The sequence below is a fragment of the Telopea speciosissima genome, chromosome 10 (assembly GCF_018873765.1).
Source record: "Telopea speciosissima isolate NSW1024214 ecotype Mountain lineage chromosome 10, Tspe_v1, whole genome shotgun sequence".
NCBI lineage: Eukaryota > Viridiplantae > Streptophyta > Magnoliopsida > Proteales > Proteaceae > Telopea > Telopea speciosissima.
In genome coordinates, this window is record NC_057925.1 from 43964930 (window position 1) to 43989683 (window position 24754).

General features: G+C 40.4%; 1 pseudogene; it reads left to right on the forward strand.

Moving 5' to 3' along the window:
* Window positions 1-171: 171 nt before the first annotated feature.
* Window positions 172-22840, forward strand: LOC122643612 (annotated as a pseudogene).
* The last annotated feature ends 1914 nt before the right edge of the window (window positions 22841-24754 follow it).

The window sequence follows — 24754 nt, forward strand, 5'->3', positions numbered from 1 at the left end:
GGAGATTGGAATTCTTGGCTATTGAGAAACACTTGTATACGACTAAGATTCGTTAAATATTCTATCATGTATATTGTTTTCTAATTTAAATATTTTTTATACACTATTCAAGAAAAGTTGACCTTAAAAATTGGCAGAGCCAGTCGTAGCCTACATGCATCATATAGATCCATGTCATATGGTGTTGCTTTAAATTCATTGGGGATTGGAAGGGAATCTATATGGTATTTAGTGATAAATAGAATAAACAGGCAGTTTTACTATGCTGACTTTTAAAATCTCATATACTTTCTGCTAATCTTATCTGTTTTTTTCTGTCGAGCCTTTGATTGATTAGTGGAATTTCCACATTGTGCTTCTTATGGTAATTGTTCGGCTAAATGATTTATCTTCATTTTAACCTTTCCTTCAGGTTGTTTGCGTCTGATGTTTATGGCATCATCAATGAATGGGACAGGAGAGCGAGTAATTTTCCATGTCTTGAGCTGGCCACCAATTCCCGTTGCACTATTAATAGCATCCAGTTAGATGTGGAAAATCGGGTTAGTTACATATTCACAATTTAAACTAAATTATAACATGTGAAAGGGTGATGTAGCTATTGTGACTGTAAGATAGATGCCCTATGGATTTGCCACATCAAATTTTTTGCCCCACCATGTATTACAATTCCTCTTGTTTTGAGTTAGTATTGCTGATCTTAAGAGAGTCCTTACTGAAAATATGATTATTTTTTGAATTTGTGGTTCATCATGTTCCCCCCCCCCCCAAAAAAAAAAAAAAAGAAGAAGAAGTTGGTGTTCCATTTTATGCTTCTTTTTCATGCTGTTTGTTTTTACAAAAAGTAGCCTTTGTTTACACAAATCATAATGCTGGTTTAGCACATGAATATTATGACTAGGTCTTCTTCTATATGTTGCCATTATCTTAAGAGTGGTCTATGAGTTATTTGAAATTCCCTTGCTAGAAGGAAATATACAGGTGAAGCTCATCATTTTCAATTTTTGTAGGGTTCTTTTAAGTTCGTAGAATTTATAAGAATCTTCCTTCGTATTTTTAGGTCTGTTGTTTTCGAGCTTGTCAATTAACCTACTAATCTCATACTTTCCATATAGATTGTTTTTGGGGCAAGTAAACATGGCATCATCTATGTTTGGGATATTCGTGGAGGAAGAACATCTGTTGCTTTTCAAAGCCATAAAGAGGTAAAGGGCAGGGGCACCTTTCAGGTTCTGCTTATTTGATCTTTATTGCTTGATTCTAGCATGGTAAGATGGCATGAACTGTGGTCTATGATAGCTTGAAATGGGAAACGGGTTTTATGAGGAAAATTTACTCTCGTCTCGCTTCTTAAAAGAAGTAATGAGCAGAGTCTCCTCACTTCATAAGTAATTAACTAGGGCTCTTATGAGGGACGAAATAATCAGGCATCTTCCCCTTCTAGTGGCAGTGAAAACATGGTGTGACTTTCGGAAAGATTCATCTTTGACTCCCAAGTTATATCCAATTACTGGCCAAAGGATCAACACGTTGCTCTCTCTCTTGAATAATACAGCCTAGCTTCCAAAACCCTGATTTATGTCGCTAACAAGTGACAGAAACTCAATAAGATAGTGGCAATTTTCTGTAATTTCTAGTAAGTCTAGGACCCTTTTGGAAAGGCAAACAAAAGCTGGGTATGAACCGTAAATAAATTTGACTGGAAATGACGTTTTTGAAATTGCCGAAAAGTGTGAATGTAACAGAACAAACTCAAAATAAATTTTTGGAATATTCTGTAATTTATGTGTAATTTGTAAACAAGTCACCTTCAACTTCACGACTGATTTAGAAATTAGCAGTAACCCAGCACTCAACTTCTCGACTGATTTAGAAATTAGCAGTAACCTAGCACTTGTATAGTTGTATGGTCTGCCACCTACCTGAAATTTTCAGGTTTTGAATCCTAACTTGCAACCCTCTTGAATCCAGCTAATGATAACCCGAAAATGCTACTAAGGAATCAATATCAAAATACTGAAGTTGTGCATTGCGGAAGACAAGGGATCAGATCTGAAATTTGATTTGGAACTCTTGAGTTCAGGCAGCCTTCTGGCCTCCAACTTTGCAATCTGAGTTGCCTTAGGGTAGGAAAGTAAACACTCTAATCTCAGCCCAAAGCATGAAGGTTCAATTGAGTTCTAGAAAGTTTCCCTCAACCCTATGATAATGTGAGACATGGGGAAGGAAGGGGGGCAAAAAGCAATAGCGGAAGAGAATAAAGCAAAGGATAGTGGGAGCGATCAGACCTGAGGAGAAGATGGAAGTGTGTCCAAAATCCAAATCCAATAATTAATTATTTAATTCATTTTATTACGCATGATACTAATGGGTTATGGTTGTCCTTAGGGTTTCACTTCAAAGTGTTCACAACTAGGGACAGAATTGGGCATTTCATTCATACGGTTGTCACATTGTGTCTTATAGAATGATGATTCCAAGACGAGTGTGAGTGTATATACATGTGTATATTGGACAGGATCACATGGGAATCTTAAATGGTGTACTGTTGGATGTTTAAGCAATAAGATTCTCATACGTAGCTTTTGATTGGTCCCTGACCTAAGAGGTCCTTATTGTAGCACATAGGCATTATGGGTTTTCATGTACCAATGTTGATGTCTTTCGGATTATATATCGATGTGTTGGATTTATGGTGTCAAACTAAGTACAAAAGAGAGGCTCAACACGGAATCCATTTCATGTAATGAAGAATATCAAAGAGTGTCTGTACATGATTGAACGAAATCTGGATCCAGTGGCATGATTTGTAAATAGTTTATAGATTTTAAAAAAAAAATTACATATTAGTATATATAATTAATTTCTAAATGTATTTGAAATATTTTTATTGGTCCAATCAATGGTATAGATTCTTTGTGCACGTTATTACAATGGTCTGGGTGGTGGCAATAATTTTTACCATGCCTTGAGGATTGTTACGTGATATTGTTTAAGTGGAGGAACCTAAGTGATTAACTGTTGTATTGGGAAAAATAAGAGTTATTTTGATGTACATATTGGTAAATATCTTTAATTAGAAATAAAGACATTATCCAATATTATATCAGAGGTGGATATTCCAATTGGATACTACCTCTTCCCAATTAAGCAACCAAGGGACTCTTTTAGTAGTGTTATCTCTAAATAAGAGTTATTGATTCAATATGACTCAATTGGATTAAGAGATAAATTAGACTGAGAGATCAAATTTTATTGGCAGAAGTTTTCATGCACGGTGTGCATGGCCTGCATGGAGGCCAGCTCTGCCCCATCTAGGACAGGCTTGATGGGAAGAATCTCCGGTGTACAAGTCCTGGCCCCAATTTTATTAGTTAACTCTTTTATTAGAGTTTGTTTGAAACATGTTTTTTCAGTGGTAGAATCCATTCCACCACCAAATTATACAGGGTAAATTACATGTCACCCATTGGTTTTCAAACAAAACTCAGATCACCCCCTAGTTTTTGAAAAAACTCAAATCACCCCCTCTACAGTAACGGTGTTAGTCTGCTATTAGTTGTTGGTGTGAAAGGACTACTTTACCCTTGTACAAAAACATTAGAATTAAATTTACAATACTACCCTTCCTTCATCTTCAACATTGGTCAAGGGTAGTTTAGGGATTTAAATTTATTTAACTGGCTGACATCATCACTTAATAGCATAAAACTAACGATAGGGACTAATTTGTCATATTGGGGTCTAAACCAGGGGTGATTTGAGCTTTTTCAAAAACCAAGGGGTGATCTGAGTTTCATTTGAAAACCAGGGGGTGACGTGTAATCTACCCATTATAAATAATGAAGATAAAGCCCAAAAGTGAAGTGTGACTCACTCCTCTACCTCCTCTCTTCTCTCTCTCTCTCTAAAATCTTCTGTTGCCTTTTCTATCACCTGATTAGCCTTTATCAAGAGAAGTGAAGCTAGGGTTTTGAACCCAAGCAGTCAGGGAGCAAAAGGAGTAAGTGATTCATCGTTTGTGCAAGCATTGTCAAGTGGATTTGCTATAAGGAAGTCCATTTTCTGAGGTTGCGCTCCATCTTTCGGAACAAAACAACGTAGGGATGAAAGAATCTGGCTTTGGAAGTCCATCTTCTGAGGTTGCACTCCATCCAGATATGATAGATGGTGGCCCCAAAGGCTAGCTTGCCCACGATAATACAATTGGGATTGCCGGAAAAGGACATATCCACTGAATTCTATTCTCAGCATATGGCATGATCTTTCTCCTTTGAGGCCAAAATTTGGCTAGGAGGCCTTCCCAAATTGAGGAGAAGAGGCAAGCAAAGAAGAGGTAGTCGACATCTTCATAGGAGTTCCAGCATAGGCAGCAAAAGGGAGAAGCTGAAATCTGCTTCTGGATGAGGAAGGACTGTGTTGGCAATGAGTGGGAGTGTTACACCCCAAACCACCCCCTCGGAGGAATGGGTAGGTGACCCGAATTGCACATCTGCAATCCGCCAAATCCCACGGATCTAGAAGCAGTGCTTACATTCATGAACCAACATCCACATCTTAACCACAAGTAAGATCAGAGTAATGCAGGACATCTACAATTTATCAAAAATAAACGGAAGCATAGTGATACGGGAAATGGTGATAATATATACATACTAACTGTGTTTGTACATTTCTCCAGCATACACACAACCCACATCAAAAGAAAAACATAAGCTGATGAAAACAGTACTACATACATGATATATATTTACAGGGTTAGAACACCCAACCCCAAAAGAAAGAAAGAAAAGAAAGCGACTACAACCGTTCCACGGTCAAAACAGGAAACCTCCTAACAAAACAAAAAGGAGTTCCCCACAGAAAACATCAGAAGCACTCCTCAACGGTCTTCATCCATGACCACCGAGAAAGTACGCAGAATCGGTATGACCTCCGTCGGGGTCCACACCAACATCATCATACACACCAAAACTCTCCTCCTCGTAATAGCCCGTCATGCCACAACGGCATCCACCCGCAGGATCATCTAAGAGGAAAACAACATATACAAGAGTGTGAGCCCCACCGAGCTCGTGAGCAAATAACAATCATCATACCTGCATATGCAACCACAATCCACAGTTCACATGCTCTACATGATATGCAAATCCAGATTTTATTATTAGCCACCTAGCAATACAACTAAGTCAGGTCTGTGCTACCACAATCCCAATGCATGTATCCCTGGTGTAGGCTTGGTTACCTCTTCCCGCGATACACTCATGGGGTTGTCGGGAAAACCAGCCGGCTCCAGCATCTCCCTCACCTAGGTCAGCCCGACCAGCCTTCAGTGATTACCTCGGAAACAACCGTTTCTTCCCTTATGCACCATTTAGGTGATCTTTTAGCTATGCCCCTTCCGGGGTTCCGATATATGCACCTTCCGGTGTTTTGATATGTGCCCCTTTCGGGGTTCCGATCCTATTCACTCCCTGATAATTGTTTCCCAGGCATCCAACACCTTAACCCCTACTGGCAAGGGTTCGTAGCACGGGTGATGAAACTCTAGCCCCATGTCTATATGGCATAGTATGAGTCCAGCGGTGTCAACCTTACCCCATAAGACAGGCTACCACAAGCCCCATCTCCAAGCCGAGTACGGCATCTAGTCTAACAATCACAATCATCATATAGAATTCACAGTGTTGATCATCAGACAATCATTATGCAGTGATTTGAGTAACTTGAATTAGAAATAAGTAACACAGCATTCATAATTCAATTATTAATAGCCGACAATAGATCATAATTACATTTGCACATATGATAGTATTATTCACTCACCGGTACTTGGCTCCAGGTACTCAGTCACAAACTCAGTTCCAGCTGTTGTCTGATTGTTGTCCTCGAGCATGGGATCAAGTCCTAGATACCAAAATCAAATAGTGTTTCATTTAGTTATTGGTCCTACACTGGTGACCTAGGGTTACCCTAACTTACTGGGTTGACCCAGGGTTTAGTTAGTCTCATTTGGAAACACCGGGCCTTGGACTGGATCTTGGGTCATGTCTCGGTGCACGGGCCAGGGTCTAGGGCACAAGGGCAATTTGGTCACTTTCAGTGCTAGACCAACCATTACGTCAGATTTGTTCTCAGTATAACCCATGACATGATGCACTGCTGTCCAGCTCAAGACAGTGCAGCACAAGCACTCACAGTAGTGCATAGACAGCTGCAGGGCCCACTTAGGGTTCCAAGCATTTTTCACATAAGGACAGATGTGGGGGAAAGGTCATTTATGTCATTTCCCACATCCCACAATGTCCAAGGATCGAGGCTATCCAAAAATTACAGATCTGCCCCTATTCTAGAAAATATTCCATCACTGGGCGATGGCTCTGGGCCTTGCTGCATCGCCCAGTGCATGCAATCGACAGCAGGGCTGAGTTTCCAAGGCTGGGCATTGCAGGGCCAAGACTCCAGTGGATCCTCTGCATGTTGGGATGGTCCAGTAGGTCTTGTGATGGTCTATCTCATGGTCCAAGTGGTTTCATCATCAGGGTCCCAGTTAGGCTGGATATGGCTGTCCAGAATACCCTGATGAATCGTGCATAGGGTTTTCCAGATCTGAGATTCAAGAATCCAGCCACATGCAAGGCTGGGATTGGGTGCAAAACAAAGTTCCAGGGCTGTACCTGTCTAGGGTTAGGTCTGTGCAGCCCTAGCTTGCAGTCTAGGCTTCAAATCATAGAGCAACAGGGGCCAGGGCAGTGCATGCATGCTCAGCCAGATTTCGGCCAAGGCAGCAGCATAACAGCCCAATGAAAAATGATAAGAATCACAGATCTCCCATGCTCCATGCATGCATTGCAGATCTGGACCCAGACTGGGCAAACCCAAGCTGTTCTGGGCTGCCCAGGGTTGGAAAATACTGCATGCAAAGGGAGAGGATATAGAACAGCAGGTTTTTATGGGGTTTTATACCTGAAAGATGGATGAGGGAGGCTCCGTTGCAAGCTGGAATAGGCTGCAGCTGGTCCTCCACCCTTCTTCCTTCTTCCCTCTTCTTCTCCTTCTCTTTCTCTCCTTCGAATTCAGCAGAGAACAAGAGCTCTAAATGAGCTCAGGTCATGCCTATTTATAGGCCCAAGACCACTAAGGTCTGTTTGGTAACAGTCCCTTCTTTTAAAAATTGTTTTTTAGAACTGATTCTGTCTAGTTTAGGGCTCTCTGGTGGGGTCCACACTGAACCAGGGATATGAGGTGGTCCCTCAAGGTCCCCTCTATCATTGGAGAGTGTTCATGGTCCAGTGGGGTGGTCCCCATTATTTTAATAATTTAAAAATACCCAAAAACAGCCACTGGGTCTTGCACTGGGCTTTGCTGCATCGCCCAGTGCATGTCCCAGTGATTCCAGCAGGCTGAAACCAAAGGGGAAAATGCACAGGGGTTTGACCCTAAGGCAGGGCACTGTCCCCACATGTTTCCTAGAGGTTGTTTCACAATTTTTCATAGGTGGGTCCCATCATTATAGGGAGGAGAGAGAATACATGGGGTTCTAGCCATACATCAGGTTGTGGGCTGTGCAGGAGCAGGGGTCCACAGTCCATCTTCTCACAGGTATGTGGGATGACCCATACATGGTCTCTCCATCAATCCAAACTATTGGAGTGATGCACCATAGTGTTCCTTGTTGTAGAGGCAGGGATTCCTGCACTACAATCAGATTCCAGCCAATTAGGGGTCAGGGTTTGACAGGAAGGGCCCACCAAACAGTGAAGTTGTGGCGGGAATGTGATTCTTGAGCCAAACAATTTTAACCAAGCGATCACAAGGCCTCAAGCATGGATTAGATCCCAAGCAGAATGGGAGAACTGACTAGAGGAGGAAGCTGTCCAGACAAAAACGTTACCACTCACTCTAGGCCTTCTAATGGTGGCAGGAAGAGCATCCCAGACTGCTGGGGGGGGGGGAGGCGAAGGGGACCAGCCGTTGATACGAAGAATATCCGAGACCATGGTGAGCCTGAGGATTTTTTTGCTTAATTTATTTAAGGTTGAAGTTGAAACAGTATGCGAACTGACATAGGTTTGTGTGGATTCAAACAACAGGCTCTCCATATATATGTCACATATCACCAAAAAAAAAGCTTTGATCCTTGCTTGATCACATTTTTATATACTTGGAATACTCTGAAACATCAATGGGACTTCTCTACTAGTTCTCTATAGATAAGAACCTTACAGATGATTAAAATTCTGTGACAAAACCAAGGAGAAAGCAAACCATAATCTCTGTAGATGTTGATGAACACATTTATGTGTGAAATCTTAGGGCATAAAACATATATTTTACCACATTGGACAGAGTTACTCGATGCTTTCTTGTGCTTTTCAGGTTTTAGGTGAATTCTTGTGAAATGGAGGAGATGATGCTAAGGAAATGTTTTTAAGCTTTTTAGAGGTGTTAATAGTATGGATGCATAGCCCATCGAGTCAGCTTTGCAATGGTTCAAACGGCACTTGATTTCGAGTTGAAACGAAGAAGTTACAGCCGTTTTCGTAACGACGCGCAAAAATGGTTTGTAGGGGTTTATTTATAATTATTGATAGTTGGCCAGGGACAAATTGAAGCGAAAGTTTGGATTCTAGGGGCCTTAACGTAATTATTAGAAGTTACTTTACTGTACCCAAAAGATTCCATTTGGAGGGCTCTGGACAGTCCAACTTCAACTTGAGATATCTTGGGCTCCCCAACTCCAAATTGGACGAAATTTGGGTCTATTTTGGGTGATTTTTCGCAAGGAACACAATGGTGAGGCCTATATAAGCACCCCCTGCTCCACGTTTTCTGAAGGATAGAATGGGTATTTTATTTATTCTTGAAGGAATCCTAGTGATCACCCTTTCTCTCTCTCCTCCAACTTCTCAAGGGCATTTCTGGAATTTCACTTGGGAAAGATTTATTTTGAAAGATAATTTCTCATCTATGGAAGGTTGAAAAGTCAAAGATGCTCTGATCTTATTGCTTGGAGAAGATATTTACAAAGAAAAGGAAGCACAAGTTAGAATTAGGAACTTACTTTTCTAGAAATAGAAAGTCTATGTAACTAATATTCTATTCTCTCCCTCTTTCTATTTTTTCTTTTTTTCTTGGGATTCATGGCATTGTAAAAGAGGAAGGAGAAGAGAATATTCTCTTTCTTAGGGAATATTTCTCCTACACTTCCCTCCTCTCTTTTCCTCTCTTCCCCCTATAAATACCCCCTTCCCCTCTTGCTTGTAACAAATTAGTTTTTTTAGTTCAGTTTTTTTGTTAGTTTCTAGTTCAATTTTAATTCATTCACTTAGTGAAATTTTCTCTTCTTCTCCTATTTTTGGCTTTAGTTCTTAGTTTGATTTCATAAGATTAGTTCTTTCAAGTTCTTAATTTTGCTTTCATATGATTAGTTAATGGTTGTAATAGGTTTAGTTTATGTTTTAATGTCTTCAATATGGTTGTAATAGTTTTAGTTTTAAGCTCCCTAGTCTAAGCTCCTATGTTGATGACAAGACTTGGAGATTTAGAAGAGGAGGCCATGGTAAGTTCATGCAAGTATTCATTCAAGCTTCTTCAATTAATCCGGTTCAAACACATCTAGGTTCGCATTCTCTAAACTCTCAATCTCATTCTTTCTTCCTTCTTCTTCTCCCTCTATTTCTTTTATTTGTTTTATGTGGTTACTTTGTTTATGTGGTTATTTTGTTTATGTGGATGTGGATGTGTGGCTGCATTTTTATTACTTCCAACTTGGTAGTATAGGATTTTATTTTTAATTACTCCCAATTTGCATTAGTTTGATAGGTTAGATGTTCATGTGTTAGGATGCCAACTTAATCTCGTAGATGCGTAATTTGTTAGATGCTTGTGAGTTAGGATCCGTTAGTTTAATTACCATTAATTTAGTAATTTAAGTAATTTGGTTCACTTTGCATTACTTTTAAGATTAGTTAAATAGAGTGGCGTATATCTCCTCGTGTTCGACCCGTAGCTACGATTGACCCGTACGCTTGCGGTTTTATTTTAACTCAAACAGATGCTAGAGTAGTCAGCAACACCACCTTTAGCGCGCAATACAAGCACATTAGCCATCAACACAGCAGTGGGGAAAAACCTTTCTGTCAAATAAATCCAGATAATAGTGACAAAATAAGCGGTAGAGAATATCAATTGCAAGCCAAAATATCATACCAGCAACCACAACATCATAAGCCTTTCTCAAGGAAGGAAAATAGTAATTTTCACAAAGAAGACAGATAAAAATATAGCATAGGTCGTTGCAAACTGTTGGTAAAAGTTTAGTGTAGGTTACTGCACGCCACTGATAAAAATGCAGTATAGGCTATTGCGGACCACTGATAAAAGTGCAGTATTGGTTACTGCGAACCACATAACACAACATAAGGTTGCTGCAAACCACAAGTAGCAGCATAAGGTTGTTGGACGCCACAAGTAGCAGCATAAAGTTGTTGAATACCACAAGTATAAGTGTATAACGGTAACCATCTTCATAAGAAAATATTGTTGCTGCAGACACGAACAAATAGCATGAACAAGCAAATAATAATAATGTTCAGCTGATGACTGGATAACAATAACTCCAATATGTCGAGGGCCTTGAGGCTTGGTGAGAGGGAGAGAACCAAAATACCGATGACAACGATCAAATGAAGATCCTAACACCACCGGTAATGACGAAGATCACGACATCAGGTGATGATAACTCAAATGGATAATAACTAGGGTATGCCAATCTTCAGTAAGTAGGGCATCTAATTCTTTTCTTGACTCTGCAAACCTCTCCCTGTCAAAGGCATCCACCAAGTACACCACAACACCAACCTTAGCATAATAATCCTTCCGGACTCTGCGGGCGATCTAATGCCCGCCCAAATTTAAGGCCTTCAACTTGATTTTGAGGGTGCTCATAGCCTCGTTGTGCTAGTGACGGCAAGAGAAGATCTTGTTTCAACTTTCAACAGGGAGCTCAAATGTTGCATTTTCTCCAGTAATGCTTGAAAACAACCAGAAGAATGATAGCCGCTATGCTGAAACAACCAGAGAAAGAGCAGCACAGCAAGGTATGACATAAACAGAAGAAACCCTAATAGACAGACTCTAAGTAGGAATCCTACTAAGATTACAACTACAACTATAGTTACGAACTAATAAGGAAACTAGAACATAAACACATAAGGAGACTGAACCATAAACATATCACGACTTGGACACTTTCCCTATCATGATCAATAACAATGAACCCAATAGCCAATAAAGTCCCCTTCATGTTATGCATTTAACAATTTCAAAAACATGATTTATTTTCCTGAATAATTTGAAGTTATTTATTAAAACATTCTTGTTATGGCTTGCTAAACACCGATCAAGTTGTAATAAATATGATTACTTTATTTTCATAAATCGTCTCATAAATCAATAAACAAGATCTTGATCCCCCCCCCTCTCTCTCTCTCTCTATATATATATATATATATGGGAGAGGGTTCTCTAAGCAATCAGCATAGAGGATCTCCTGTTATAGCTTCAGAGATGTGATGCCCAAGACTCTGGCATGTTGAATCCTTGGCTGTGCATGTCTTGAACCCAATTTATGTCATGTTAAACATGTTTTGTTGCCTGCATGAATGATTCAAAGTTATGCTCAGGATTTTTATCCAAACACATGGATAATATAAATAGATCTTACTTGATACCATTTTACAGTTATGCATTAGTAATCTTTCTACTTTCAGGAATTGTCAAAATTCGTTCCTTGAAGCATGTCTATTTGCCCTTGCCTTTTCAACAAATAAGAGGGGGCCCGAAAAAAAAAAAAAGAAAGGAAAACTCAACATCATTAACCTTTGGATTGCCTTTTACGGTATTCTTGCAGTAAATTTTAGTTGATTCTCATGTAAATGAATGAAAGGTTTACCATATGTATTACTTGAATTCTCTTCTCATCCAGGTTAGTCATCCTCCTCTAGCATCTTTGAAGCTAGAATCGCTGCTAGAGAAAATCAGGTCCTTGAAGGTATGCATAGTTATTATATAATTGCTCTCCATCCTTTTCAGTTAAAAAATAATGTTCTCTTGTTTCTTTTTGGTCTTGTACTTCATCCCAGCATCCATGATCCATGTAATGAGACTAATCCCGAACCAGGAAATCCAGTAGGGGATTAGCTCAAACAAGATCGCATGTTGTAATTATAAAATCAGAAAACAGAGAAAAGTTAATAACCTGAGCAATTTAGGTCAGATAGTTCTGACACTGTAATTAATGGACTAATTCAGCAATTAGAATAAGACTGCAAAATTTGATTAAATTCTGGTAACAGTTCAATAGGTTTCTGAATGAAAAAGACTAGCAAGTAGAATAAGACTGCAAAATTTGATTAAATCCTTCAAATCATTGGGATGGCCTGAAGGCTTTGCGGGTATTCATAGCTTCTGTGGAAGCCAGAAGTCTCCAATTGGCTTAGTAGAGAGCCTACATGATGCAAATAAATCATATAAATGGGCTTATTTTATTTGGAAATAAGCATTGGATTGCATTCTACATATGTTGGGCCTTTGGTCCAATGGGTTTTTATTGTAATAAACCACTTTAATGGGCCTAAAATATGGGTACGAGGTAGGAAATACGAGGTTTACTTTATCAGTTAATCTAGTTAGAGTTCATTTCTTTATTTTAATTGTTGTTAAAGTGTTTTATTTGGACTGGGTTAGGTCTATATGCGTCCAGTATTTTTTTCAAGTTGTTTTCTTCATTTTTATATGGCATCTAAAGCATAAAAAGCCATATATAGAGACGGCTAATAACACCAGATCCCATGTGTGTATTCTTTTTCATGCCTTTCAAAGGCATTAGTAAACATGAGAAGGAACCAGCGTTAGCAGAGGATCTGTTCTCCTGTTAACTATATCAGAAACTTCCTCTTTGAGTGTAGTTCCAAATCTGTAATTACTTGACTCATACAGGTTACTGTGCAGCCTTAATAGTCTTTAGACTCCTCAACGGTTGTTCTATATTTTGCATGCAGGCACAATCAGAAATTTTATCAAAGGAAATACACTGAATTGATCTGGACTCATCTTGTCCATATCAATTAGCATTTCATCTTGATGATGGTTGGTTGGTTTCGGAAATTGATCATTTTCCACATACAATATTTATTTCTTTTAAAGTTCTCATTGCTTTGTGTTGCAGTACTTCAAGTTGATCATGATCCTGCTATTAACAAGTCAGGATTTTTATGATCTGTTATATTCCTTTACTATTACATGTCATTCTTTTACTTTTGGAGGAATTTTTGTACCTACCTATTTGTAAGAAAGCAGGTAATATTTCATGCCAAAACCATTTTTCAAATGGGATAAGCACCAGCTTCAAAACTTGCCTTATGCCATACAAGATAACAGTGTTTAGTATCTATGGATGGTAGGCTAGGATAAGACACAGGGGTCAGGGAATGATTTAATGTTTTGCTTCATTTCATTGTTTGGAATTTCTTATAGGAGCCAATGGCAGTATGGCAAAGTATTTCTAAATCTTGTTAGTCTAGTGAGATTCTCCAAGGGGTAAACCAAAAATGACTTAGGAAGAGATATAAATGGCATTGAGTTCACAGAAAAATGGCTTTTAACTGAGTTCAATGGATAAACAGGTGTGTAGAAGACCCCATTAGTTGGGGAAACACCTAGTATGAGTTGAGTTCAGTTCAATTTATTGATGGCTAAGAAAGCACAATGGACATTTTCCATGACCATAGATCAATGAGGGATGTGGATTAAATGAGGAAAGATTGGAAAATAGAATTGAAGGAACAGGACGTGTGGCTACATAAAAATTTTGCTTAAGCATTAATGATGATCAATGAAAGCTGTTGCCTAAAAATTCAAGAGAGGACCCAAATAAGTAGGACTTTCAGCTGTTCATTGTAGTAATGACTTGGAGAACATATAATAAATAGATAGATAATTTTTGTGTTTGTTTATTCACACTGAAGAGTGGATAGTGAGCTCCAAATAGTATGATGGCCTGTTTGGGAAACTCTGTGTTATATTTGTTTGTGGATTTTACCGTCTACGGCTTGTTCTTAATTGTAAAACGTTAATGGGCTGGGCCCAATTTGTGCGCCTACAAGGGGCTGGCATCATGAGACCCGAGCTCTGGAGGGGTCGACCAAGTGAGAGGGGCGCCTAGGGTTTTGTCTCTAAATAAATATTAGGCTAAACCCTAGCATAATTAATTTCATATCTTTTTGAGATGCCATCTCTCTCCCTCTCTTTCAAGTTTTGTGTTATCCTAGGGTTTCCATCGTTGGTTAGGGTTTTGTGATGTGAAATTCTTCTTCGTGAAGGAACCTTTTGAGATTGTTTGTGATCGTTATCTGCTCGTAACTGCAAGCTGCATTTGATCATCCCTTCCGTTGCGATTCCATTCGGTTCAGATAATCCCTAAACCTCTCTGATTAATGGAATGTTCGTATGCTAACAATGGCATCAGAGCCATTAGGATTTGCGGTTTGTTTTCAATTAATATATTAAAAAAAAAAATGGAATAATGGCAGGGGAGAGAGTTTTTTTATATAAAGAAATAATGATTAAAATCATGATTTGCTTTTTAAAAACGTCATGATTGAAATCAAATTTTTTTAAGTAAGGATTGAAATTAAGGTTTTCATGATTTGTATTCTCTTCTCACTCTATCCCCTCTGCCGGAAAATTATCACCTCCAGTTTGCTGACTGGCTCAGTTCCCCAGTTCCTCTAATAGGGGGATGGTGGACCCCACCCGGGCAGGGTGTTTGGGCATGGGTAGAGAGGTCATTTCAGCCCCCTTTGTTAGAGGAACTGGGGAACTGGGCCGGTCAGCAAACTGGAGGTGATAAAGATCCCCCCTTTGCCCGCACTTTGATTGCAATTTGCTTGCGCGCATAGCCGCGACAGCAGCACGCCAAAACAACAATAAAAAAAAAGGGAAAATAAAGGGGTAGATTCAGTTTTTGCTCTTTTGTCTTAGTTTTCTTTTTTTGGGGGGGGGGGTGGGTGGGTGGGGAAGGAGATGGGTGAAGTGGGAATCCCTTCACCCACCCCCTTACCTTTTTTTTCCTTAATTGAGCTTATACTTTTGGTTCTAACAATATGCATATGATTGATTGATTGGTTATAGCTATGTCTTATATGCATGTGATTGGTTATGTACTTAAGCATGGGAGTTATAGTTTGTTATAAGTTTTCTTTGGTTTTCTTGATTTCAAGATAAATCATATATATTATTGAAATGCATATCATATGTTGGTATTAATATGAAAGCTCATGGTTTGTTCTTGTGGCCCTTAACAATTTTGGGGATCTCCCCTATAGGGTTTCTCGTTTTGGGGATATTTCATTTATGTCATGTACAACCCCCATTGGTGTGAAACCATTTTGTGAGATTCATGGGAGAAAAATGGGAGAGAGGGTTTTGCCCCAAACCGTCCCATATTTTTCTCATGTGTATTAGAGATCGCCTAGGGCAACTTTGTTAATAAAGAAACATGTGATTCCCCCCATTGCGGTACAGACGTGTTTGACGTTGCCATTAGGGTATCGTTGTCAAACACCCCATCCCATACAACCATGTGTTTTATTATTTATTTCTCATGGGATGGATTTAGTACTTATCAAGTGATGTGTTTATTTGGATATATGTGCGTTAGAGTTAGTACCTGGAAGTGATACAAAGTGCACTGCTCGTTGGTAATTTGTAGTAGGGATCTTGTATGTAAAGAGTCGGTCGTAATTTTAATATTTTTTTTGAGAAGCCATGTAATGGAAGCTATTACACTACGTATCACAACCTTGTACCGACTCGACATATCACTTCGAGTACCAAATTTGAGTCTCTTATGTGAGTTCCTTGCGCACCCGTGTGTATGGCGCATTAAACTGTGGTTAGGAGATTCTTGTTTTTTCTCCTACATTTGTTCGAAGTCAATTAAAGTTAAACGTCCCCTGACCCACACATTGTGAGATTTGATTACCAGTTTAGCGAAGTTTTTTGGTCTCATCGTGTGGGAAAGGGTACCATTAATTTTAATTAGAGTTTCTTGAACAAATTTGTGGATTTATGAATGTATACTAAATGTCCTCCCTTGCACATTGTAGTGATGACTTCTAAGATTGTTATGACCGACCTTAACCAAGGCAACAAGTTAGATGACACCAACTATGACATGTGGCACCGAAAGGTCAAGTTCTTGCTTAATGAGCAAGATTACCTAGACCTCTTGACCACTAAGATGGCCCCACCCGAAATGGGTACTACCATCCGTCACCATCAAGAAAAAGAGGCTTACGACAATTGGTTTAAGAGAGATTGTAGTGCGTACTTTCTTATGTTAAGCATGATGCACCATGATCTTATCGGTCAGTATGAGAAGTGCAAGACTGCCAAGTCCATGTGAGACCAGGTAAGACTCGACTGTGGCGGTACATCCACGACCAGACTTAGGTCCATGACCTTGAAGTTTGAGATGTACCATAAAGACCCCAAGCACATTATGGTTGAACACCTCAGAGTCGTAAAAGACATGATCCGAAAATTGGATGATGCTGGGGTACACCTTACCGATGAGTAGCAAGTACAGGCCATCATCAGGACGTTGTTTGATTCCTGGGGGCAGATGAAGATAGTTCTGACACATAACGACACTGTCAAGACATTTAATGATACTGCCGCTCATGTGAAACTAGAGGCGGAGCGCCTAGAGGCAACCCAATCACATGCCCTTGTCACCCAAGCGGGGCAGTGCAAGAATGGGTCTAAACGCAAGAGATAAAGGACCACTGGGAATCAAGATCAAGCTCAAAAAGTTGCGCCAATTGGGCGTAAGACCACAACGCGCCGAAGTGGAAACCGAGGTGGAAAGAAAGATATCACCCAGGTCAAGTGCTATAACTCCCAGAAGATGGGGCACTTCGCTCGTGACTGCACTGAAGCGAAGCAGGTACCATTTCTACCTCTCTCCTTGTACTTTTGTATGTACCCATATTTTGGTTGCCCAAACCCAATCTGATTGGATTGTGGATACAGGTGCAACAAGACACATAGCGTGAGATCGAGGAGGGTTCGTAGATTATAGAAAGATTTCGGATGGCGTCCAAAATATATACATGGGGAATGACACTAGTGAAGCAGTTCGAGGAGTTGGTACCTACCAGCTCACCTTGTGCATTGGGCGCATCTTGCTACTTCACGATGTTCTATACGCACCAGAAATCCAGCATAATCTACTTTCAGTTACTGCATTATTGACTTTAGGATATTCCTTTATTTTTTATGGTGACACTTTTGAGATACGATTAGATGGTAGTAGTTTTGGACATTGTAGGCTTGAGAATGGTTTTATTAAATTAGATTTGATAATTCTTTTTGTTTCCCTTTCATCTTTTGTAGTTGATTCTAATACTAGTCCAGATTCAATTACTTGGCAAGATTCAATTACTTGGCATGCTAGACTAGGCCACATAGGTCGAGATAGGATGGGACGGCTAGCTCGAGAAGGCCTTCTTGGCTCACTCGCTAAAGTCAACCTACTGACATTTGAGGCCTATTTAGCAGGTAAGACCCATCGAAAGCCTTTTGGAAAGGCTAAACGGGCAATTCAGACCTTAGAGCTTGTCCATTTGGACATCTGCAGACCAATGAACGTGAAGGCATGTCATGGTGCTTCCTATTTTCTCACCTTTATCAATGATTATTTGCGATATGGTTATGTGTATCTGATTGCTCACCGCTATGAAGTGTTAGATTGCTTCAAACGCTTTGTAGCAAAGGTTGAGAATCAGCAAAGCAAGAGGTTAAAAACTCTGCGCACTGACTAAGGACGCAAGTATCTGTTTGATCAATTTAAAGAGATGTGTGAGGAAAAAAGAATCACTAGGCAGCTGACTATTCCCTACACTCCACAGCAAAATGGTGTAGCGGAGCAGAGGAATATGACGCTTTTAGATATGGTTAGATCGATGATGGCGCAGGCCAACCTCCCAATATCTTTCTAGGGAGATGCTATGTTGACCGCTGCCTACATCCTTAACCCGCGTGTCGTCACAGTCAGTTTCCTCCACTCCCTATGAATTGTGGAAAGGCGCAAAGCCCACTTTGGGGCATATGCGACCATGGGGATGTGCAGGATATGTTCATAGTATCTCCCATAAGTTTGGGAAACTTGGCCCTAGAGGTAAAAAGAGTATCTTTATAAGATATTCTTATTACCTCGAAAGGCTATGTAGTGTACGGTGAACATCAAGATGGAGGAATGACAGAGAGTAAGTCCAGCGATGTGGATTTTCTTGAGACTGATTTCCCTAGCATCAGTGACGCTAGCAGAGACCTTGATCTCTTTGAGATAGAGACTGATGAAAGCGTCTCACCTACTCCTGGCGAGGGTGAGGAATTAAACACTCATCATAAGATCGCCGGAGAGGGTGAGAGTGATCATCAGCCCAGTGGGAGTGCGCTACCTAATGAAAGTGCACAACCCATGGGTCAAGAACCCTCTGCGCGTAAGAGCGCACGTGGACACGTTCCCCGACGTCGTTTTGAGATTGAAGGGGAAGCTACCCTCGTCTGTGTCCCGAGGGATGAGGATGAGCTAGCCTCAATTAGTGAGGCGTTCGCTTCTCCAGCTAAGGAAATGTGGCAAGCTACTATGGAAGATGAGTTCAGTTCTACGAGTAAGAATCAAGTTTGGGAGTTAGTTGATCTTCCACTTGGGTGCAAGGCCATTGGGAACAAGTGGATCCTGAAGGTCAAGCGAAAGGTAGATGGATCAATTGACAAATATAAGGCACGTCTTGTGGCGAAGGGATATACCCAAAAGGAGGGTATAGACTACGATGAGATGTTCTCCCATGTGGTGAGGATGACCTCAATTCGCCTCATTCTAGCCATTGTTGTAAAGTTAGATTTGGAGCTCTATCAAATGGACGTTAAAACTGCTTTTCTCAATGGAGAACTGGACGAGGAGATCTTTATGGCTCAGCCTGTGGACTTTGAGAAGAAGGGACATGAGCGCAAAGTATGCCGTCTCAAACGTTCCATCTATGGCCTTAAACAATTGTCTAGGCAGTGGTACATTAGATTTCACCATGCCATTACCACTACGGGTTTTGACATAATTGAAGAAGACCAATGTGTGTATGTTATATGGTCCAAGGCGGGGTTCCTTATCCTATCGTTATATGTTGACGAAATCTTATTGGCTGGGAATGACATTGGAATGATTGTCGCCACTAAAGCGTGGATGTCCTCTACTTTTGAAATGAAGGACATGGGTGATGCCAACTTTGTGTTGGGTGTGAAGATTGTGAGGGATCGCATTAGGAGACTTCTTAGTTTGTCTCAAGAGACTTGCATAAAGAAAGTCCTAGAGCGGTTCCATATGAGCAACTCGAAACCCGTTGACACTCCAATGGACAAGGCATGCACTTTGAGCCTAGACCAATGCCCTAAAAGTGATGAAGAGAGAAAGCAAATGTCCAAAATACCCTATGCAGCGGCAGTAGGCAGTCTGATGTATGCAATGATGTGCACGCGTCCAGATATTTGCTTTGCCGTTGGCATGGTGAGCCGTTACCAAAGTAACCCAGGGCCAGCTCATTAGCAGGCAATAAAGAGGATATTTCGATACCTACGTGGCACTGCAGACCTCCCGCTCACCTTTAGTGGCTCAGACTTGAGACTGAGAGGTTATAGTGATGCTGAATGGGCTAGTGATAGAGACAAGCGCAAGTCCACTTCGGGATATGCATTTGTCTTGGGAGGCGGGGCTATCACTTGGAGTAGCAAGAAACAGACTTGCATCGCCCTGTCCACGATGGAGTCGGAGTATGTCGCATGTTTGGCAGCAGTACAAGAGGCCATTTGGCTCAAGAGGTTCTTGCAGAGACTTAGCGTTTTTGCTCACTCAGACGACGCTGTGCTTATACACTTTGACAGCACAACAACGTTTGCATTTGCGAAGGACCCCAAGTTCCATGGTAGAGTCAAGCACATTGACATACGATATCACTACATTCGAGACATGGTAGAGTGAGGTGAAGTGGTTCTGCAGCATATCTCCACTGACAATATGTTGGCTGATCCATTAACTAAGCCCATTGCCAGAGATGTTTTCTTAGTTCATGTTAGGAACTTGGGACTCAGGGGGATCTGATATGTATTTGCTTTGAGAACACTTTTTTTTGTGATGGACATTTATCTGTATTTCTCTTACATTTATTGATGAGCATATATTTGTTTGAGTAATCTTGTGTGTATACATTCATTGTTTGTAAAGATGTCACCAAGCTTAGAATCGACCCACTCACATGGGTGATTCGCCTCAACGCTGGGGTGTAACGAGCGAGACGAGCCCATGAGCATGTGTGCTCTATGGTGCCTTAGTTAGAGCTAAGATGAGACCTTTACTTGGTCTAACTTGGAAGACACCACACTTCCAAGTAGCCTATTAGAAGCCAGATGTGAGGTTCTAGGCAGAAACTAGGAGGGTGACTGCGCTAGAGACTCAGGTTAGGCGCTTACAGTAGCGACTAGAATAAGATCTGTATGGTGTTTATTTATTACGAGTGACATGCCCACCTTAGTAGGAGTTATGCCATAGCATGCATATCATACTGCATGTGCTCATGACGACCGATGGTGTGAATGACCGAATGAATCCCTACTTCGTCACTGTGTGAGCCACGTGGATTATATTAATCCCGTAATACCCTTATTACTTGTGACGATGTCACGAAAAAGACACCCAATGACGCTACTTTGACGTTCTCCTTAGGACCATGGATGATGCGGTCCAGCGGGAAGCGATTGGGAAAGCTATTGGGGATATTTGGATTGACATGAGGGGCTCAGGGAAAACCATTGGACGTTACACCTTTGTTATGTGACTCATTGCCCGGGCGACGTGTCGTATTTGTGATCGACGCAGTCATGAATACATTACATACCATAGATTAACACTGCTCATCATGAGGGGTCGAGAGTGTTAGATCGGGTGTAAGTGGATCGTTTGGGGTATTTCGAGACTTTTGAGAGTGATGTACTATGTTGGCTAGATGGAGGTTTGATATAGTAATCCTACCTTGTACCATCTCGACAGGTCACACGCCCCATTACCTGTATGGAGGATAACGCGGAATGAGAGAAACTTGAATGCATAATTAAATTTATGTGCCCTGTGTGGGCGAGTGGGAGAAGTAAAACGTTAATGGGTTGGGCCCAATTTGTACGCTCACAAGGGGCTGACCGCGCGAGACCCGAGCTTTGGAGGGGTCGGTCACTTAAGTGACCAACCCTCCCCTTTTCTAATCGGTCTAGACCTCTAGTTGAAGTCGACCAAGTGAGAGGGGCGCCTAGGGTTTTGTCTATAAATAAGTATTAGGCCTAAACCCTAGCACAATTAATTTCATATCTTTTTGAGAAGCCGTCTCTCTCCCTCTCTTTCAAGTTCTGTGTTATCCTAGGGTTTTCATCGTTGCCTAGGGTTTTGTGGTGTGGAGTTCTTCTTCGTGAAGGAACCTTTCGAGATTGTCCTTGATCGTGATCTGCTCGTAATCGCAAGTCGCATTCGATCATCCCTTCCGCTGTGATTCCATTCGATTCAGGTAATCCCTAAACCTCTGTGATTAATGGAATGCTAATTTGCTAACATTAATAAATTGTGAACTTCTTATAGTCATGCTCGAATAAAGTTTCCATATTTCTTCTCGTGGAAAGAAACATGAGCTAGTATTCTATTGCCCTCTTTTTTTTTTAAATGCCAAATATCCAACAACACCTTGAGTATCTACTTGGCCTGTGTTCCAGCAAAAATGTAAATACTCTAAATGACATTGTTGGGAGTGATTGGCTTCTATTTTAAGTTAAAATGTTTTTTTACAGCATTCATTGATTTCTCAATAACAATATTCAAGTTGAACATGTAGAGCTTTATTGATCTGAATGAAATCTATACCAAAAAGCACCACAAACTTTCTCCTTGCTTGGTCTGTGTATAGACTAAGATCATTTTCTTTGTATTTTTATGATATGTTGTGGCGGTGTTTGTCGACCATTTTTTTTTTGTTGGCATGGAATATTAGCTGTTCGTTGTTTCAATGATCCAAGCTAATACTTTCAACTTTGAGGATATCTCGTATAAGATGATGTGCTTCTGGCGGTACTTATTATTGTAGTGAATTTGCTTCTTATAATCCTTTGTTGTTTGTGTAGGTCAGGTGTTCTGGATACCAATAATTTTGAAGTTACTCACATGCATTGCCCACCTCCTGCTTGGTTGTGAGTATAAGTTTGGCAATTTTTTGATATCATGCAGAATATCATTACTTCATCTCTATCTTTTCTCCTGCCACTAATTATCAATCTTGCTGTGACTTTTGGATTGTTAGGAATGGAGCAGTTATATCATCTGGTTATTCATACTTGAGAAAACCATCATGGCTAACATGTTCAGTAGGATTTTTTTCCCGTCGTTGGATGTATCTGACCTTTACTACATTATTGCGTTGCTAGTGATATATGAATTTCTTTTTCTGTGATCTTTCCACTGTAATAATAGGGTTTGAAGGAAATAGTGTGTGATTAGCCGGTTCATCTCTTTGTTCAATGAAACTATGTATGACATGGCATCTTTTATCACCAATGCTCAAACTGATCATGCTAGATAAGACAAAGTGAAAACTCAGGATTCTTGAACTTTGTAAACAAATGGGCAAGGTGAAACCTCAGAGTGAGCAATATGATGAGAGCACTAGATATTGGATTATAAATGATCCTACTTTTTCTCCTTTTTTAGGTAATGTCAGACTATCTACTGAAGGCAACAGTCCAAAACAGTCCTTAAACTCCAAGGAACTGAGGAAGAACAAACCAGATTTAAACAGAAGAAGTAATCAACCTACAACTGAGAAATAGGATTGAATGGAGAGAATTTTAGGTACTCACAAGGGGATTACAAAAGTAGCAGCAGCAGCAAGTAAAAGAAGCCCAAACTGAGATTGAGCAGCCCTCTTTGAAGGTTGAATAAAACCCTAAAATCCTTTAGAGAACAGAACTTAGGAGAGTCACCAATAGTGGATCGATTTCTGCAGAAAACTCCAGGTTACAGCAGAGCTTGATTGGACTGAAAAGAGGAGCTTTGTTGTTTAATCTTCAGCAGTACCGATGACAATTTTCTAGCACCACAGCAGGGACTCAGCAGATGCTAAATTGATGGAGAAGTAGTCTTCGATAGGCAGCAGCACAAGGGATCACAAACAAAGGAGAAAAGAGAGCTCGAGACGGAGGTGGGTAAGGGTTGGGCAGTCTCAGCCGGGTCTCTCACCCACAGCTATCCCAGCTGTTGAAAAAGGGATTCTCTCTCAGAATAGTGTGCAAGCATTGCTTGTAAATTTCATTCATCAATTGGTAATCCTTCCTGACAATGGGTGCCAATTTAATAGCTCAGGCAAGCTTACAAAAATAGAAGGTAGGAAATAGAAACTGACTGAAAATAGAAGCTAACTGGAAATAGAAACTGACACGGCTTTATAGAATCCAGCCTTCTAAACGAGCAATGATACTAAAAAGGAAGGAAAACAAAATTAGCAACTAACTAAGCAGCAGCTGAAGTTTGACTGGTCAAAGGCCAGCTGTACCAAAATCAGTGCAGCAGATTTTGGGGCTTCTAGAAGCCTTGATAGTCTGGCTTGACCTGGTCCAATTCTGGCCCATTAAACCTAGTTCGATGGGGCTGTTGCTGCTGATCCTGGCCCTCGAGTTTGGTTCTTCTTCTTTCTTTGGTAGTGTAGGCCAGACATGGGATCTACATCACAAGGGCTTTCATTTACCCAGTTGCATAGAGAAAGCATTTAGAAGGTTTCTATTTAGCCCTACAACCTGACCAACTCTCTAATGTGACATTAGAAAACCTAAACTACTTGGCAGGGTGATATTATGCTATTTCAGATCACCACTGGAGCATTACTATATCAGGAATGGTCATAAAAAACGTAGACTTGGGTCCTTATTGTATGGTCTAATGCCACATGGCTTATCAGTAAGTGGTGTTAAGGTTTTTGAGAGTGATAATGCTTCATTTGACATATTCGAGTTGGACATCTTTTGAAAATAAAAGCAATATCTACTAAGAACCTTCATGCATTCAGAATGAGTTTTAACTTTGTATTGATAGATTGATTTAGTTCCTTACGTGTTATCTTTCAATACTCTAGTTTCTTGTTTTAGTTGTTGCTCAATCGCTCTCTCCCAAAGTTCCAATTGCAGCCATAAGCTTGATTCAGCTGTTACTGGTGCAGCTTTGAATATCTCGCATTCTCACAAACAGGTGGATGGTGTGCTTTGCTCCCATTCTTGTGGACCCCTATGTTTTATTCATCCTCATAAACACTTAGTTAACAACGATAAACTAAGATTAAATAAAGATGATACTCCAATGGGTTGATACGATAGACTAAGATTAAATAAATGACCAGTTACACATTAAAAAGGGATAAAAAAAAGAATTGCATAGGATGATGAGGGTGCAGTTGTGGAGAGCAAGATATGAAACTGGTATTCAAGAACCCAAGGAAAAAATAAAATACAGAAAAGAATATTACATAAGAGAAATAGAAAGAGATAAAAGAGAGAGGAGAAGTTCTATCAAGGTTGTTGGCCAGGGTTTCACATGGCTGGCACAGAGCAA